General features: G+C 37.3%; 1 long non-coding RNA gene across 1 annotated transcript in view; it reads left to right on the top strand.

The window, feature by feature from the left end:
- Nucleotides 1–18,262: 18,262 nt before the first annotated feature.
- The window catches only part of LOC109946373, a 1,378-nt gene continuing 701 nt past the window's right edge, over nucleotides 18,263–18,939 (top strand). The window contains exon 1 of the long non-coding RNA XR_002269526.1: nucleotides 18,263–18,478. This is a non-coding gene — a long non-coding RNA (uncharacterized LOC109946373). The remainder of the gene's footprint in view (nucleotides 18,479–18,939) is intronic.

Here is an 18,939-nt window from a genome sequence, read left to right as displayed (position 1 = left end):
AATGTGGATTTTTCTTGGAACGTAGGCTAACGTGGTGCCCAAGACTCACATGACGGAGATAGCTATAGATGGCTGCATAGTGACACAGAACTGGGTATGCAAGTAGACACAGGAAATATGTGAACTGATGGTAGAGAGGGATTGACCAATCCATTATAATCTGTCTTGTAGAGCCCACCATATTGTATTTCATCAATGCAAATCATTTATTTTTTAGATATTCATTCGAAGATTAAGTTTGTAAAAAATATCTTAAATTCAATATTATTTGACCACTCAATTAAATTATTGAAATTTTAATATTTTCTTGAAACACCGTGTTCATTGATTTTATAGGACACAATTAAATGTCTAAAAGGTTTTCGATTTGTCTAATTTTTTACAAAGATGATCTATGGTTTTGTGTGCACAGCAAGAGAATTGACATTTTTGGCTCTTCATATGTTGGACTTACTAAAGTAAGATAAGAAAATAAGAAAACTAGAAGCCTGCGTGTTATTGGTAGGCAACAAGTCCACATAACACCCTCCTCACAGCCCGGGCTAGCGTGGGGTCCACCAGACAGGGCAGGCCCGAAGGCGATTTCGGCCCGAGCTCGGGCCCGAGGGCGATGACGTCATTGCTGACGCCATCGTGGCGTCAGCCCTCCCGAATTCAAATTTTTTTTTACCGTTGGCGCGTGCATTGCACGCGCCAACGTTAAAAAAAATTTCGAATTCACCGCTACAGTAGCCGCCAACGGCTACTTGACAAGTGGCAGCCTTTGGTCGCTCCGATTCGAATTTTTTCTCCAATCCAACGGCAGCCAATTTTTCTGCAATAAAAAATTGAAAAAAATTTGAATTTTTTTAAAAAAATACTGAATTTTTTGTGTATAAATACCAACCAATACTCTTCACTTTTAACACCAAATCCTCATATATTTTCTTCTCCTTCTACTATTGTTCACTTTCTCCTCAAAATTTATTCACTTTCTATTCAATATTTTTTCACTTTGAAGTTGTATTTTTTTTTCTATCATCTTATGGGTTCTAATGAAAATGGAGGGGCATGGAGCATGATGGAAGATGTTAGCTTGTGTGAGGCTTGGGTCCAAGTTAGTCATTGTCCCGTAACGGGCAATGAGATGAAATTTTCTCATATGTGGAAAAAAATTCATCAAGAATTTTGTGAATGGGCAATTGGTTCTACACGTACATAAATGACATTATCCAGTGGGTGGAAAGTTCTTAATAAAGAGTTGGCGAAATGGAGAAATGCCTTAGCAAAAGCGATGGACAAGCATCGAAGCGGAGAAAACCTTAGCAGTGAGGTAAATTATTTGTCATTTTCCTTCTATTAATTTCTATGTCATATTAATTTTTATTTAAATGTTTCTTGCAATTTATATATTTTGTTAATATGTCTCTAGTTTTTTTTTATACATGTTGCATTTTTTTTAAATTTATTGAATTTGCATTAGTTTTTTTTTACATGTTGCATTGCCAATATTTTTTAAAGTTTCTTGCATTTCCATTTAATTTTTTTTTATAGATTATGCAAGCTCAAATGTGGTTTGGTGCTACTGGGCAAGGGAAAAAAAGTTTCAACCATACCCATTGTTGGGAGGTGGTGAAGACTTGTAAGAGATTCCAAATTAGTCCAACCGGTCCGACGGTAGTCTTGAACGAGACTCCACTTCATGAGACGCCGGCATCGGATTCACCTATGGATTCCCCGATGAATCTAGACACACCCATTGAAAATGAGCCAAGGCCTATTGGGAGGAAGGCGGCGAAGGCGAAGAGAGGGGGTAATTCTAGCAAGAATGCATCTCAATTTTTGGAGGAACTTTCAAAGCACCAAGCCATGAGAATTGAAATGGACTTGAAACAACAAGAGCACGATATGGCTATTCAAGTAGAATATGCAAAAGAAAGGGAGTATGTACGCGAACAAAACATTGAAAAAAAAAATCGGGAAACCATGGCCATGGATACAAGCCATATGTCCCCTGAAACAAAACAATTTTGGAAGCTAGAACGAAGGGATGTTATGAGACGAAGACTTTTTCATGACGATGGACCTAGCAACACGGATTGGTTAAATGATGAAAACCATTAAAATAGTTTGTTTGCCTTTCATGTCTTAGTTTACTTGCCTTTGATTTCATTGTATGTTTTTTTTGTTTAATTCATGTATTTTATTTTATTATTAGTTGTATTGCTTTTCTTTTAGTCAATAAAGAAAATATTCAACAAAAATCCTTTTTATTCAAAACATTCCATACATAAAAAACAAACCACAACCAAAGCATAAAAAAAATAAACAAACCACAACCAAAGCATAAAAAATAAACAACCCACAATCCGATATGAATATTATTGACACGTAGGAACCCAAAAATCTTATCCGAAAATATTATCCAAATTAATTGTTTAAGTAAATAAAGTTGTGAAAAAAAATAAAAAAATGAATAGTATTTGCCATGGCAAGCCCCAACTGCTGGAAACACATTTTGCTGGAGGGGGCTAGGGCAGCCACTATTCACGTGAATAGTGGCTGCCCTAGGGCTCATCTTGCCATGGCAAGAGGCAACTGGTGGAAATGCTCTAAAATCCCAACACATGTTTTGACTAGAAGTATGTGAAGTGATACACTCCAAGATTCCAAATTCCAAATTCCAATCCATTATTAGTATTATTATGTATATATTTCCTTTTGAGGAAAATTATTATGTAAAATTGTTTGGGCATGGCAATTTTTATATGCGATGCCAAAGTGACTTGGGGAGTTAAGATTTAAGCCATGGTCGGCACTCGGGACTGATTAAAGGGGGTGGGTGGCATGTGATCAAAATTAACAAAAAATTAGAAGGGCTTAATTCTTATTATCCTTATGTTCTACATGTATTAAAATGTTAAGGTAAGTTTGTTATTTTTCATTTCTTAAATGATGACTGAGATATTGATCAACTAAGAAAATTGATAACTAAGATTTTGTCAATGGAAGCTGTTAGTGGCAATAAAAAATGTCATCTTGCACTCATCGTTTGTAATTATATAAGGGAAAAATACATGATGGTTCTTTTAAGAGCCAAAAACAGTTACTTTTAATTATAATTTGAAAATTAGAACAGAAAAAGTTGATATAGATACAAATTTTCATTGAGGAGTTGTGGTTAATTCTTAGATTTGATGACTTTGATCTAAGTCCTTTGACTTTTCTGCCACATAAGATTACATTCCTTTTTAAATACATTCTAATGTAATCTTTTTATATTTTTATTTTTAAAATTATTTTTGTTCCAAAGATGCCCTTATGACTTAAATCGGGTAATAGTGATTTATGTCATAATAATTAGCCATTTACAACATTTGGTATTGAATAGAAAAGGCAAATACGGCAGACGGGGTAAGCTATTTGTATCGTTTGGCATTGACATAATTGATTGCTTATTTCTTTTTTAGTTTGTCCATTAGGGGGTGTATTCAATTGAGATTTCGAAAGACTATTTTGGGATAAAAAAGTATTTTGGTATTCAATTAAGACTTTTAAATAATCTAAACAAGTCCTGTGGTGTTTCATTAAGACTATTAGAATTTTTAAAAGAGGGTGTCGAAATCACGTGATATTCAATCAAGACATCCAATAATTTTTTCCTTTACTTTAATTGTTATTTTATCTTCAACAGAGCAAAACATCCCCATAAACTTGGGTTGGTGCTTTTTTCAGAGCAAAACCTTTCTTCCCTTTTTAATTTGCATATCGTTGATCTCCAGGCAGTGAGCTTTAATCAAACACAAACCAAATTGTCTTCTTGTTGTGGGAAAGCTTGGAACTTCTTCTCGATAATTACATGAATTACCTGCCCTTGATTCTTTCGTTTCATATATTTTTTTTCGGCTGTCCGTCTCATGATGAACATCATTGAACGATTTTGGCTATTATGGTGCAACAGTAATAAGAAGAACCTAGAGAACTCTAGGATTTCCTCTACGCCTTTTCAAGAGAGTTGTGCACCAATTTTGATTTTTTTGGTGGTTTGCCCACCATGACAATCAATCCACACGAATTGCTGTTGCCTGTTGGAATAGAATATATGATGATTGAAATCATCATACAAGACAGTATCTCCTGTTGATTGTGGACTGGTTGTTTGAAAACATCACTGGAATATTTGAGCGGAGCCAAGTCTTAAAGAGATCCCTAAGTATTTTTATGATGATAGAAATCATCATAGCCAGGGACGCTTGGGTTGATCGAAACCTGGAGTCCTAAGCAAACAAGAAAACTGTGCCATAGAACTAAGATTTTACCTTGATATGGCTTTTGATTTCTCTAGTATGCTTGTTGTCTTTCTTTTCTTCCTGCAGCTGTTCTCTTTTCTGCTCCTTCCCCCTTTTTTAATCACAGGCATGACTCTTTTACAGGCCATGAGTTTTGAGGAGTTTGAGATTGAGTGAACTATCACTCCTTGGTCTTAGTGTTTGATACAAACACTCTAAGTACAACCATTGCATCAAAAGGACTTTTATTCCTTTTAAACACCTGCTGGATGAATTATTATTGTTGTCACTCACTTTTAATAAATTTCCATGTAGACAGCCATCCCTATTTAATTCATAAAAATTATCGTTTCAGCATGCGGGGTTTTGTCCAATCATGCGAAGAGAAGTTGTTTGTAGTACCAAAGCCTCACACCCAATTGCTGAACTCCAATTTTCTCACTCTATCTCTAATGGTGGAGCAAATAGCTCTCCCTCTGCTCATTCACAACCCACCACAAATTTTTGTTAAAAAAATTATAACCTACACTGCATATGTCTAGCCCACTTAAATTAAACCTATACAAATCTATCAAACATACCATCCCATCCTCCTGTGTAGTTCTTCTCCTCCTCTGCAAAACAGACATAATTGCCAGCAACTCCGCTCAACTTCTTTGCAGCCAACAACTTCTCTTCTTTGCAACAACAAGTATTCTTCTCATTCTCTCCTTTTTAATTATCTTATGCATATTTAATTTGAATAGAAAATGTTCTAGGGTTTAATTAGGAATGACTTATAATTTGGAGATTTTGTTGAAATTAATTAGGGCTTTGATTTTAGGAATTTTGTTGAGATGTTTGATTTGTTGTTGGTATTGTTGAGATGTTTGATTTGTGTGTTGGTATGTTTGATTAAATGCATTAATTTGTTGTTGGTATTGTTGAGATGTTTGATTTGTGTGTTGGTATTTTTGTTGAAATGTTTGATTAAAATCATTTCTACATATTATTTATTTTATAGGTTATTTTTTATTATGTCGGATCACAATCGGAACCCCAAGAAAATTAAGACCTTGTTGTCTTTTTTTAAGAAAAAGAATGATGGTTAATCATTAATACAAATATCAACTATTTTGAACGATGATCTAGGAGTATGTCATCTAATGTGCAAATATTTGGTGAAAGAACAATATAATGTGCGAAGAACATATATTCTTTTAGGGGCATGTCAATCTGAGTTAGAACATTATCCAAGCCACTTAGAAGAAATAATCTTACGTTGATTTAATAAAAAGTGGTTTGGCCAATTCTCTTGACTTGAGTACTCAGTTGCAAAGAACTAGGCATTTTGTTTTTCTTATTTCCTAATTGATAGAATGAATAATTTTCGGCCTTGTTTTCCTTGGTTCCTATATACAGCAACAACGGTACGAGCTTTCGCATGTATGAGAATTATTGAATCGACTTTGAAACACTGTATGTGATGAATTTCTTGCTCATTGTATGATCCTCCACATTGAAAGAGGGTTTGCCAATACTATTGACCATGCATCAATAATTTAGGAATTTAAGAATCCTAAGCCTCGTAGGGCTAAATTTTATATTTAAATAGTTTTGTTTTGTATTGCATTGCGTTGCATTTACTTTTGGTTTTTATTTTAGTTTTTGTATTTGTAGATATATATATGCTCATTACGCACACCTACACCCCTCCACCCCTCCCAACTATATGTCTCTTTTTATGTTTATTAATGAAATTCACTACGATCTACTCTAGCAAATGCTTTAACAAAACTTCTTGTAAATAGGGAAAGGACAAAGTTGTTATTCTGTGTGGGAATAGCTAGGTGATGATACTAAGGCAATGCTAAGGTGATAGTAAGTGGGTTGGAAAGAGTATGAGACCCAAATGGGATTATGTCCTAACACGTGACTCCAACCTTGGCAAGCCCTGGTCCCACCACCGCACTTCCTCTCAAGGTCAGCATATCCTCCATTCCTTTCTCGACCCATAATTTGATTCTTCTAAAATAGATGAGCAGCTTCTGGGTAAATTATTAAGAGCAAGACACCATGAAGTGATGTGGTGAATGCTTAAATGTGAATATGGTTTGAATGTATTAGGTTATTTTTATTCTTCTCCATAAGGAGGTATATATAAGAGTTTACATGTGCTATACAAGGAATTAGATACAGTAAAAATTTAGGAAAGTATCTTCTAATTATACAATGATTTATCAACTATATAAAAATAGGAAAGTAAATCCATTAATTAATCAAGGAAGTAAATCTCCTTGATTAATTAGGAGACTCACGTCAACACTCCTCCTCAAGTTGGTGCATATATGTCACCAATGCCCAACTTGGTAAGTGAATCATAAAATACTCTTCCACAAACAGCTTTGGTTAAGATATCTGCCAATTGATCTTCTGATTTTACGAATGGTAGGCGGATAATCTTCTTCTCAAGTTTTTGTTTGATAAAATGTCTATCCACCTCAACATGTTTAGTTCGATCATGTTGAACTGGATTATGGGCAATATCGATGGCTGACTTGTTATCACAATGTAACTTCATTGGCTTTTCTGGCTTGAACCCCAATTCTATCAATAGTCTTCTTATCCATAGTAATTCACAAATTCCTTGAGTCATTCCAAGATACTCTGCTTCAGCACTAGATCAAGAAACTACATTTTGTTTCTTACTCCACCAAGTGACTAGGTTACCTCCCACAAAAGTGAAGTAACCTGAAGTAGAGCGTCGATTAGTAATGGAGCCAGCTCAATCAGCATCTGTATATCCAACAACTTCGAGATCTCTATTTTTGAAGAACATTAACCCTTTCCCAAGTGCTGACTTTAAGTATCTTAAGATCCGATCAACTGCATTCCTATGAGAAACATTGGGCGAATGCATAAACTGACTAACCACACTCACAGTATATGCAATATCTGGTCTTGTGTGAGCTAAATATATCAAACTTCCAACAAGGTGTTGGTACTGTTCCTTATTGGTTGGTTCTTGATCTATGTCTTCACATAACTTGTGATTCATCTCGATGGGTGTATCAACAGGTTTGCATCCAAGCATTCTTGTTTCAGTGAGCAGATCTAATACATACTTTATTTGAGACAGAAATATACCAATTGTGGACCTGACTACTTCAATTCCTAGAAAGTACTTCAGATCACCTAAATCTTTCATCTCAAATTCCTGAGACAAATACTTCTGCAATTTCAGTTGCTCTCCTGTGTCGTTTCCAGTTACGACTATGTCATCCACATAAACAATCAATACAGTAAGTCTTCTTCCATCACGCTTCAAGAACAAAGTGTGATCTGCATTACTCTGTATATATCCAAAATTCTTTATTGACAGGACCCGCCCCGAATTTCCCGAAACCCGAGACGAATCCCGAAAATTCTTTATTGACAGGACCCACTTCTAGAACTATACCCCTTTTTTCCAAAATGGAATAAGGGTACGAGACTTTCTGCTGAAATTTCGGCAGAGTCTCCCCTGTAAATTGAACATTGCCCAAAATTTCAACATGCATAAAAACACATTTAATATCCACAACTGGCAGCATGCACAACATAATTTCATGCAATTCACATAAACGGCCTTCGACTTTCGGCCTTCGACCTTCCAATAATTCTCAACTACCAAGCATGCTAACAAATCAATTCATGCCTTAAACAAGGCAAACGATAAATTCAAATATGAATTATGACTACTAAATTTCAACATGCATCTTTTAACTTTTCCAATCCAAATATACGAGGTTTTAACCTCCTAACATAATCACATCTATGTCCGCGACTGCACCTAATAACCTTAGGCTGCCTACGTACCCTCATGAGTGATCAAGCCATACGTAGTTCTTTCCTAAAGCCCAATTCCACACATAAGCAATAACTTTATTCATATCTCAGTATTTCACATTATCTCCCCATACGTCGGTACTACCAACACCACGTATGGGGTCTGTCCGCTGGATAACCTACACCACGTGCGACCTCACCATATTATGGCATAATCTCCCCATACGCCATGTACGGGGCCTGTCAACACGCCGGATTACCTACGCCACGTGCGACCTCACCATATTATCACATAATATCCCCATACGATTAATCATTATTTAAAATAATATTTAAAAGTTTCCTATAATACAAATAAACACTCTAAAAATCCCAACTTAGTCAACACAGCTCAACAACGCTCAAGACCTGTCATTAGGGTCATTATGATCCTTTTAGGAAGGTAAAACTACCGCGAAAGACTCAAGGTCAACCAAGAGTCAAACTACCCACACTTGGTCAAACGGGCCTACGGGCCCACGACCTCCAAATTCCGATCCGAAGGTTCCTATGGGTTCTACAAGGTATAGGACACTCGTCCTGCAAGTTTAGTCTAGATTGGACAGTCAGATCGCTCATGATCGCACGATCTGAAGGTTAATATAAAACATAAACTTTAAATTATTTAATCGGAACATCCGGGGTCCTGATTCACAATCCGTGAATTCCTACACGATCCTAGAAATACCTAGATTAACATATATTAAATTTGAGACCATTCAACGTTCCCAACCTATCGAACCCGGATAACGCGCAATAGGTGATATCCGTTCGAGACTCAAACGGTATCTGAATTGAGATCCGCAAAATCCTACGCACTCGTGACAACCTAAGGATCACATCGAGACAAATTGCAACTTCACTACCCTCGCCCACGCGCCGGCAGTGCTGGGTGCCCAAAGCGATTACGCATCGCCGAAAAATCACAAAATCACGGCTTCAAACTCCTACTTTATGTATAACACCCTTTTGTTCTTGGACCTACCCCAAAAACTGACCGGAAGTGGCCGGAATCGTGATCCTAAAACCGGCCAAATTTCAATTCGTAAATCGAATTACCTATGCTAAGAATCGATCGAATCTTACCCAACAGGCAGCTAGAGCATGAAAAGTAGGTGAGAAACCATACCTCACTCGTCGGAATCGGTGCCCGGAGGAGGGAGATCGACGGCGGAGAAGTTCGGACGACACCGGCCGCTTCTTCTCCATTTTTCGGCGAAACCACGGCGGCTAGCGGCTGGACTTGGTTGGGGTTGGAAGAGGACGACGCCTCGGTTATTTTGGTACCGGCCCCGTCGTCATCGGTGGCCGGATGAGGGAACGGCCGGCCAAAATGTGGCCGGCTGCCGATGCACGCGAGAGAGAGAGAGAGAGAGAGAGATATATATATATATATATATATGATTTTTATAAAAAAAAATCTCATTTTGAAATAATTATGATTGTGCCACTGAGTTTCTTTTAACCATATCTCTCTCGTTACAACTCCGATTCGAGCCCACCGCGTGTCTACGGACTCATCTCAGTACGACCTTCCCAAAAATACTAGTCACTGCCCCAAACTCCTTTCGGGTAAGAAAATGACCAAATTACCCCTACATCAAGGGTAAATTTATAATTTCACTTAAATAATTTAAATAAGGGATTAAATTTGGAGTCGGGGTGTTACATTTATGGATTTAGTGAATCTGCCAAACCATATCCTAGGGGATTGCTTTAACCCATACAATGACTTTCTGAGCTTGCAAACTTGATCCTCCTTGTCACGAGCTAAGTTACATCCTAGTGGCAAGTCCATATATACTTCTTCTTCCAAGTCTCCATGTAAGAAGCATTTTTGACATCAAACTGATGTAATGGCCAATCGAGATTTGCGGCTAGAGACAGAGGGGCTCTGATAGTTTTAATCTTGGCTACTGGGGTAAAGGTCTCTTGGTAATCTATTCCATATCTTTGCGTGTACCGTTTCGCCACCAATCTAGCTTTATATCTTTCAATAGATCTATCTGCTTTGAGTTTCACAGTATAAATCCACCTACATCCCACTGTCTTCTTTCCATGAGGTAATGGCATGAGTTCCCATATGCCATTCTTCTGGAGAGCTCGCATTTCTTCATTCATGGCTTCTTTCCATTTTGAGTCTTCTAGTATTTCAGTTACACTGTTGGAAATAGGTATGTAGGCCAACTGCTTCACAAAGTGTACCCGTGACTCTAATAGTCTGCTGATAGATACATAATTGTTGATGAGATATTTCCTTTTTGCATTAAGATCTGCTTTGTAGTGAACTGGAGGTTTTCCACGGTTCTTTCATTTTGGAAGCTAATATGCAGGCTCTATGCCTTCTAAAATTAAATCATCATGGGATATTTCATTAATGTTATTAGTTTCAGGAGAAGATGTTACCTGAATGACGTCCTCAGCAGGTGATTGGTGTGGTATTGGAGCTAAAGAATTCTCCTGTGTGGGCAAAACCTCCTCAATGATGATCTCCTCCTGAGTTTGACAGCAGGGAGACGATCGATCTCTGTCTTCTGGCGACCGGTCGTTTTTGCACAGAGTCTAATTTTCGGGGGGCAACCGGTTAATTCCACTTGCGACTGGTCGCTTTTGCACAGAGTACAATTCTTGCTGGGCGACCGGTCGTTTTCAATCTGGGACGTTTCTGCAGGAAAAAATTCAGAAATTGAAGTCTTGGCATTTTGATCCTCTTCCTGGACGACTGAAAAATATGTCGGATTCCCAGAACACAACATCCATAGAAGTATAGACTTTCTGACTCGGAGGATGATAACATCAATACCCTTTCTGATGAGGTGCACAGCCGATGAAAACACATTTTTTGGCGCGGGGATCCAATTAGCTGCGTTGGTAATTATGTAAGTGGACGAAGACCACACAGCCAAAGATTCAGGGTTCCAGGTTTTTAGTATGAGGTATTTGGAGATAGTGGTAGAGTGTTTGAAGGGGGTTTGGAAATTGAGGATACTGGAGGGAATCCGATTGATAAGGTATGCTACAGAGAGGATGGCTTCTCCCCAAAAGGACTGAGGCATATTGGCACCAAAGAGAGAGGCACGAACCACTTCCAATAAATGTCTATTCTTTCGTTCAGCCACACCATTATGTTGGGGAGTGTAAGGGCATGCGCGTTGATGTATGATGCCATGATCTTGTAAGAACTGATTAAGATCATGATTGAAAAATTCTTCGCCATTGTCAGACCAAAGAACCTGAATTCTGGTATGAAATTATGTCTCTACCATTTGATAGAATGTTGAAATTTGGAATTGACTTCCCCATTTGTTTGGAGAAGAGAAACCCAGGTCATATGTGTGCAATCATCAATAAATGTGACAAACCATCTAGCACCCTCAGGAGTGGTAATTTTAGCCGGGCCCCAAACATCAGATTGAACAAGAGAAAATGGAACTTAAGGAAAAAGGAACACGATAGCTCTTGGCTAGTTCACAGATGTCACAAGTAAAACTGGAGATATCTAACTGGGAAAATAAGGAAGGAAATAGCTTATGTAAATATCCAAACGACGCGTGTCCAAGACGTCGATGCCATAACCATACTTCAGAAGTTTACTTCTCAACACTCGTACCCCCAATTTTGTAAGCTTGACTGAGGCTAGCTTCACTGTCAGAGGCGAGGTCTAGATAGTAGAGTTTGCCCCTCTTAGTACTACAACCAATAGTCTTGTTGCTGAGGATGTCCTGAAAAACACAATGAGTAGGCCAAAAGGTTACAGTGCAATTCAAAGCCGTAGTAATTTGGGCAACAGACAAAAGATTATGATGTAAGGATGGAACAATCAACACAGAATCCAAAGTGAGAGTCAGAAAGAGAGAGAGTGAACACTCCCCAATTACTAGGGAAGGGATACCATTGGCATTAGACACCACCGATTGAGAAGACGGTGTATGAGAGGTAAGTTGTCCAGGATCAAAGGTCATGTGATCAGTGGCTTCGGTGTCAATGACCCAGATGTGTTTCTTTGAAGAACTATGCAAAACATAACCGCGGGAACCTGTTGTGGCAATTTTTGAGGATGAGGAAGTGAAGGCAGCAGTTTGGGAAGATGAAACGATATTCATGGCAGCGGAAGGATTTAAGAAGAAGAGAACAAAAAAAAAAAAAGAATTTGTGTTTAGGGTTTTGTGATAAGAGGATATGAAGATTTGGGTATGAAGATCTGAATTTGAAATTGTAAATATGAGGAATTTGATTTAGGGTTTGGGTGTGAAGAAATTTGATATGGGGATTTAAGGTTTGTGTTTGAAGAAATTTGATATGAGGATTTAGGGTTTGTGTTTGAAGAAAATTTAATATGAGAATTTAGAGACAACCGAGGATCGATTGCTCTGATATCATGCTTAAATATGAATATGGTTTGAATGTATTAGGTAATTTTTATTCTTCTCTATAAGGAGGTGTACATAAGAGTTTACATGTGCTATATAAGGAATTAGATACAGTAAAGAATTAGGAAAGCATCTCCTAATTATATAATGATTTATCAACTATATAAAAATAAGAAAGTAAATCCCTTAATTAATCAAGGAAGTAAATCTTCTTAATTAATTAAGAGACTCAGGGTCAACAGTGAATATGGTTTTCTGTGCACAGCAAGATAATTGACAATTTTGAATCTTCTTGTGTTAAATCATACGTTGGACTTACTAAAGTAAAATAAGAAAATAAGAAAACTAGAAGCCTGTGTATTATTGGTAGGCAACAAGTCAACATAACACCCTCCCCCTATTGGACAAAACATTCAACAAGAACTTCGAAATTCAAAGAGTTCACTGTTATCTTTTATATCCCAACACATGTTTTGACTAGTATGTGAAGTGGTACACTCCGAGATTCCAAATTCCAAATTCCAATCCATTATATCTACGGTAGAGAGAGATAGACCACCAATTCATTATCCCAACCATAGTCTGAAATATCGATAATTTTGACGAAATATCGAGGATATTTTGGTTTTTTCGAATCACAGATATTTCGGAACATATCCATGTACATATCGTATAAATATCGACAATAATATCGATGTGAAGGGAGAAAAGAAAAGTAAAAAAAAAAAAAGGAAAAAGGGGTAGAAAAAAGCACAAAGGGGATATGAACCTCTCCCATTTTACTCCTCCAACACCTTAAACACCATATCACTTATGCTTTTGTGATAATATGCTAAAATATTTATATTTATATGGGTGGTATGTTAATAATTACATGCAAAACTATTTTTGGGATTTATCATTTGATGACTACTCTTCACAATACACTTACTCTACACATAGAGATGATGAAGATAGTGAAAAATTTGAACCTCATAGGAACTCTATGTGGTACTAAGTCACTCATGTATCTTACCATGCAATGTATAAAGTATAAAATATTGTAGCAAATCATTATATATAAATGATTATGGTGTGTTTAATATTTTTTCATTAATTAACAACTTAAATTACTTAAATCCATCACGCAATGCATTTCCTTCTAATCTTTTGTAATAAACTCATAGATAATTGACTAAATAAACATTCTCCAAAGTTTCAATAAAAATTTCCAAGTTTTTCTTACAATTTCCGTGGTTTTTATTCAATTTTTATCGATATCAATAATATCCCGATATTTCCATCGAAATTTTCATATTTTTGGACTACCTATATTTCCGATATCATTGATATTTTAGACCTTGATCCCAACACATGTTTAAACAAAATTAATATTATTCTATATATATCCTTTTTAGGAAAATTATTATGTAAAATTGTTTGGGCATGGCAGAAATGTAATCACAAAACAATCATTTTATATGCGATGCCAAAGTGACTTGGGGAATTAAGGTTTGGGCATGGCAGGAATGGATAGCCATGGTCGGCACTCGGGACTGTAATTAAAGGGGTAGGTGGCATGTGATCAAAATTAACAAAAATGTTAAGGTAAGCTAAATGAGATATTGATCAAATAAGAAAATTGATAAATAAGATTTTGTCAACGGGAGCTGTTAGTTTTTAAATTTCAGAGAGACGGGCCAGTGGCTCATTACTAGCAACACCGATAATGTTCCTAACTTAACCACCTACAGAGTTCAGTAAGTGTGAGGTTTTATCACAAAAGGCCTCAGTGTTATTAGTGTTGAGGCCCAAAAAATCCACGCTTCGGCCCAAATAAATTCTCAGCCCAATGCGATATCTTACCGAGAAGAAACCCAATTTGGGGCACGCGAAACAGTAGGTCACATGTGGAGCCAAGTCCACATCGGAGTCAAACATTCAAGCCCAACACGTGAGCACCACATATTGGATAAGGGTAAACATTCAAGTCCAACATGTGAACACCACATGTTGGGTAAATGGTAAGGGTAAAAGCCCAGTAATTCAGGCCCAATCAATCCACCCACTCATACACCATGTTAAATTTCAAAGACACGGGCCAGCGGCCCACTACTAGCAACACTGATAGTGTCCCCAACTTAACCACCTACAAAGCTCAGTAGGTGTGGGGTTTTATCACAAAAGGTCTCGGTGTTATTAGTAGTAAAACTATTTATTATATTTTGTATTTTATTTAGTTAAATTTCCGATGTGGGACTCATATTCTTCAACGTTAGTGACAATAAAAAATGTCATCTTGCACTCATCATTTGTAATTATATAAGGGAAAAATACATTATGATTTTTTTAAGAGCCAAAAATAATTCCTTTTAATTATAATATGAAAATTAGAACATAAAAAGTTGATATAGATACAAATTTTTATTGAGGAGTTAGGTTTAATCTTCAAATTTGATGACTTTGATTTAAGTCCTTTGACTTTTGTACTACATAGGATTATATTCATTTTTAAATATATTTGGATGTAATCTTTTCATTTTTTTATTTTTAAAATTATTTTTGTTCCAATGATGCCCTTATGACATAAATCGGGTAATAATGATTTAGCTATTTACAACGTTTGGCATTGAATAGAAAAGGCAAATACAACAGACGGGGGAAGCTATTTATATCATTTGGCATTGATATAACTGATTGCTTGTTTCTTTTTTAGTTTGTCCATTAGGGAGTGTATTCAATTGAGATTTTAAAAGAGTATTTTGGGATAAAAAAGTCATTTGGTATTCAATTAAGACTTTTAAATAATCTAAATAAGTCTTGTGGTATTCCATTAAGACTATTAGGATTTTTAAAAGAGGGTATCGAAATCACATGGTATTCAATCAAGACTTTAAACAAGTAACAAAAAGTCTTATGGTATTGAAAAACTTGCTAATTTCGAAAGATTTTTTAAAATGTGGAATTGTGTGGGACTTTTTAGTCGGAGGTATAAATACCAAACCCTATCTCAAATCTCACCCTAACCTATGAGATTTTTCACATGGAAATTTTTTTTTTTTTCGCTGGAAAATATGAACTTCCATGCACAAAAGGCTTCTCTCTTTGAGTCTCTCGTATGCGGGGTTTTGTGCAATCATGCGAAGAGAAGTTGTTTGTAGTACCAAGCCTCACACCCAATTACTGCACTCCAATTTTCTCACTCTATCTATAACGGTGGAGCAAATAGCTCTCCCTCTGCTCCTTCACAACCCACCACAAATTTCTGTTAAAAAAAATATAACCTACACTACATATGTCTAGCCTACTTAAATTAAACCTATACAAATGTAAAGACCCAAACCTAAAATTCACATGTAATTAGTAATTTATTATGCGGAAAGACAATTTTGCCCTTTGACTCACTTATGAACTCAATGTTGACTTTTTGACCGAAAAGGAATTTGACAATTCCACATACACCGTTGCGTAGAGCACGACGACATGAGTTCATAGACACGAAGTAAGCTCGAATCGGAGTTGTAACGAAGAAAATACGATTAAAATATCACGAGGGGCAAAATGGTAATTAGAAAAATCAGATTTTTTTTTATAAACCTCAGCTTCTCTCTCTCTCTCTCTCCCGTTGCCTTCCTCAGCCGTCACCTTCCAAGCACCATAACTTCCGCCACCGACCACCTATGCCCTTGCCGTCGGCGCCAATAGAACCAGCTCGGTTCCGTCTTCAAGCCCCGACCGCTCCCTGCTGCCAGCCGCCGCTGTAGTCGCCGGATTCCGTCCAAAAACGAGTCGGTTTTGTCACAACTTCCAACCGCTCGTTCTCCCTCAATTCTCAACCAAATCTTTCGAGTAAGGTATGGATTCTCATCTATTTTTCGTGCTCTAGCTGATGGTTGGATAGGTTTTTATCAATTTTAGCCGTAGATTGCCCAGTTTATAAATTGAAGTTTCAGCCGATTTTCGGCCTCTGTTTTCGGCCACTTCCAGTCACTTTTTGGGGTAGGTCCAAGAACAAAAGTGACTCCAAATGGGGTGTTTTACCTAGGATAAGAGTTTGGAGTCCTGGTTCCGAGATTTTTTGGCCACCCGAAATCGCTTAAGACACCCGAATCTGCCCGCGCGTGCTGGGGCGCATGGGCGAGGGTGGTGAAGTCATGTTGTACAGTTTTGTGACCCTCGTGTCGTCACGAGCACGTAGGATTTCGCGGATCTCGATTCGGAGTTCGTTTGAGCCCCGAACGGATTTTTCATATCGCGCGATCTTTGGGTGCAGTGTCGCCAAATCGGTGGATCACACTGAATTTTGGATATGTCGGTCTACATGATTTCAGGATTGTGTAGGATTCGACGGATGGCGAATCGGAGTCCCGGATACTCCGAAATCGCGAACCCTAGGGCTAGGGTTTAGAAATTATGTGATTACACGATCGTGATCAATCCGACCGTCCGATTGACACCAATACCCTCGGGACATGTGTCCTAAATATATTGGACCTTTTAGCGGCATCCGGATCATATTATACCCGTGGGGTTCCGGATAGACTTTTTGGACTTTAGCGCTTTTTGAGTCCCAAGATATCGCTAAACTATCCCACGTGGAAGGAAAGCTGTTGTGGGCATAGGGATCACTTTAAATTGACGCACGTACTTTTAGGAGCCGGGGGTAGGGTTTTTGTTTTAATTTAATACTATATTGTATTAATAGAATATTATGGTCATTGAATCAGGCACCCGGGCACCAGTTGACCCGCAGGAGGGACCTTCAAGAGGTCCAGCGAGCTCAGACTATCAGTGAGTGGACTCTTTGTTTTTATAAATGAATTTAATCAGTTCAGTTTCAGTTAAGCAGTTCAATTTCAGTTATAAGCTGTTTTATGCTGTTAAATATTTTATGTTACATGCTGCTGAGTGAAGTTTCCTTTTAAGAATATAGGAAAAGATATTCTCGTTAATTATCAGATAAATGGCAGCAGAATTTTAAAGGTTACAGAAAGTTAATTATTCATAAGATTTTCTTTAGAAACTTTATATTTTCTTAAATCACCTTGTACCCAGTTATTAAATGTTGCCTTCGGTTTATATTTGTTACCTTCGGTTTAGTCAGCATGCTTGACAGTTGCCTCACGAGTTCCTTGGTACTCGAACTCGTGTGGAGCGAGTAATGCGGATAAAGGTGGACTACGGTCCCCTGAATCCTGCGAGTTGCGGCTCGGACTGACTTCGTGTCACTGAGACCTGCGAGTATGTGTCACCCATGGTGATGCAAGGAATTGACGGATATAAGGATTTGACGGAAATAGGGGTACACCTAGGTGATAGTTTTCAACTGTTTTCAAATGTATAGTTATATACATGCATGGATTTCAGAAATAAAGAAAATAAGTTAGTTTACAGTGGGGTTAGTATGTTCATATATTATTTTCTACGCTTTGTTTTGGGTCCACTCACCCTTCTTGTTGTTTTGCGCCCCCAGGCAGTAGACGTGCACAGGAATCCACCACCGGGCCACTTCCCATCTTCCGCGCCTTTCTTTGATGTAGGATTTGTATTTTGTACAAAGATTCACTCTTTTGTAAATTTTTAGTAGTCGCTCTGATGTTTTGCCCTAGACTGAGATTTGAACTGTTGGAATATATATATGTATGCTGGCAGTTGGTTGTACATATATACTTGTTTTGACAGGTGTAAGATTTTGGTATTGAGCCAGATACAAGGGAAACTCTGCCGGTTTTTCGGTAGAAGTCAACCTTATTATTTTTAGCATGTTTGTATAGAAGGGCAAATAGATCATTTGTGCCCGACATTCGCCAGGTGTCGGACACGCACAGGGTCTGGCTCGGATTCCAAAGTGGAATTTGGATCGGGTCCTGTCACAAACCTATCCACCAATCCCATCCTCCTGTGCAATTCTTCTCCTCCTTTGCAAAACAGATATAAGCAACTTCTCTGCAACCACTGCCAACAACTCCGCTCAACTTCTTTGTAGCCAACAACTTCTCTTCTTTGCAACAGCAAGTATTCTTCTCATTCTCTCCTTTTTAATTATCTTATGCATCTTTAATTTGAATAGAAAATGTTCTAGGGTTTAATTAGGAATGACTTATTATTTTGAGATTTTGTTGAAATGAATTAGGACTTTGATTTTAGGAATTTTGTTGAGGTGTTTAATTTGTTGTTGGTATTGTTGAGATGTTTGATTAAAATCATTTCTATATAGTATTTATTTTATAGGTTATCTTTTATTATGTCGAATCACAATCGAAAACCCAAGAAAATTCAGAGCTTGTTGTCTTTTTTTTTAAGAAAAAGAATGATGGGACATCATCTAATACAAATATCAACTATCTTGAACGGTGATCCAGGAGTACGTCATCTAATATGCAAATATTAGGTAAAGGAACAATATAATGTGCGAATAACATATATTCTTTTAGGGCCATGTCAACCTGAGTTAGAACATTATCCATATAATGTGC

Source organism: Prunus persica, unplaced genomic scaffold (assembly GCF_000346465.2).
Source record: "Prunus persica cultivar Lovell unplaced genomic scaffold, Prunus_persica_NCBIv2 scaffold_13, whole genome shotgun sequence".
Taxonomy (NCBI): Eukaryota; Viridiplantae; Streptophyta; class Magnoliopsida; order Rosales; family Rosaceae; genus Prunus; species Prunus persica.
This window is presented reverse-complemented; position numbering and strand designations above follow the sequence as displayed.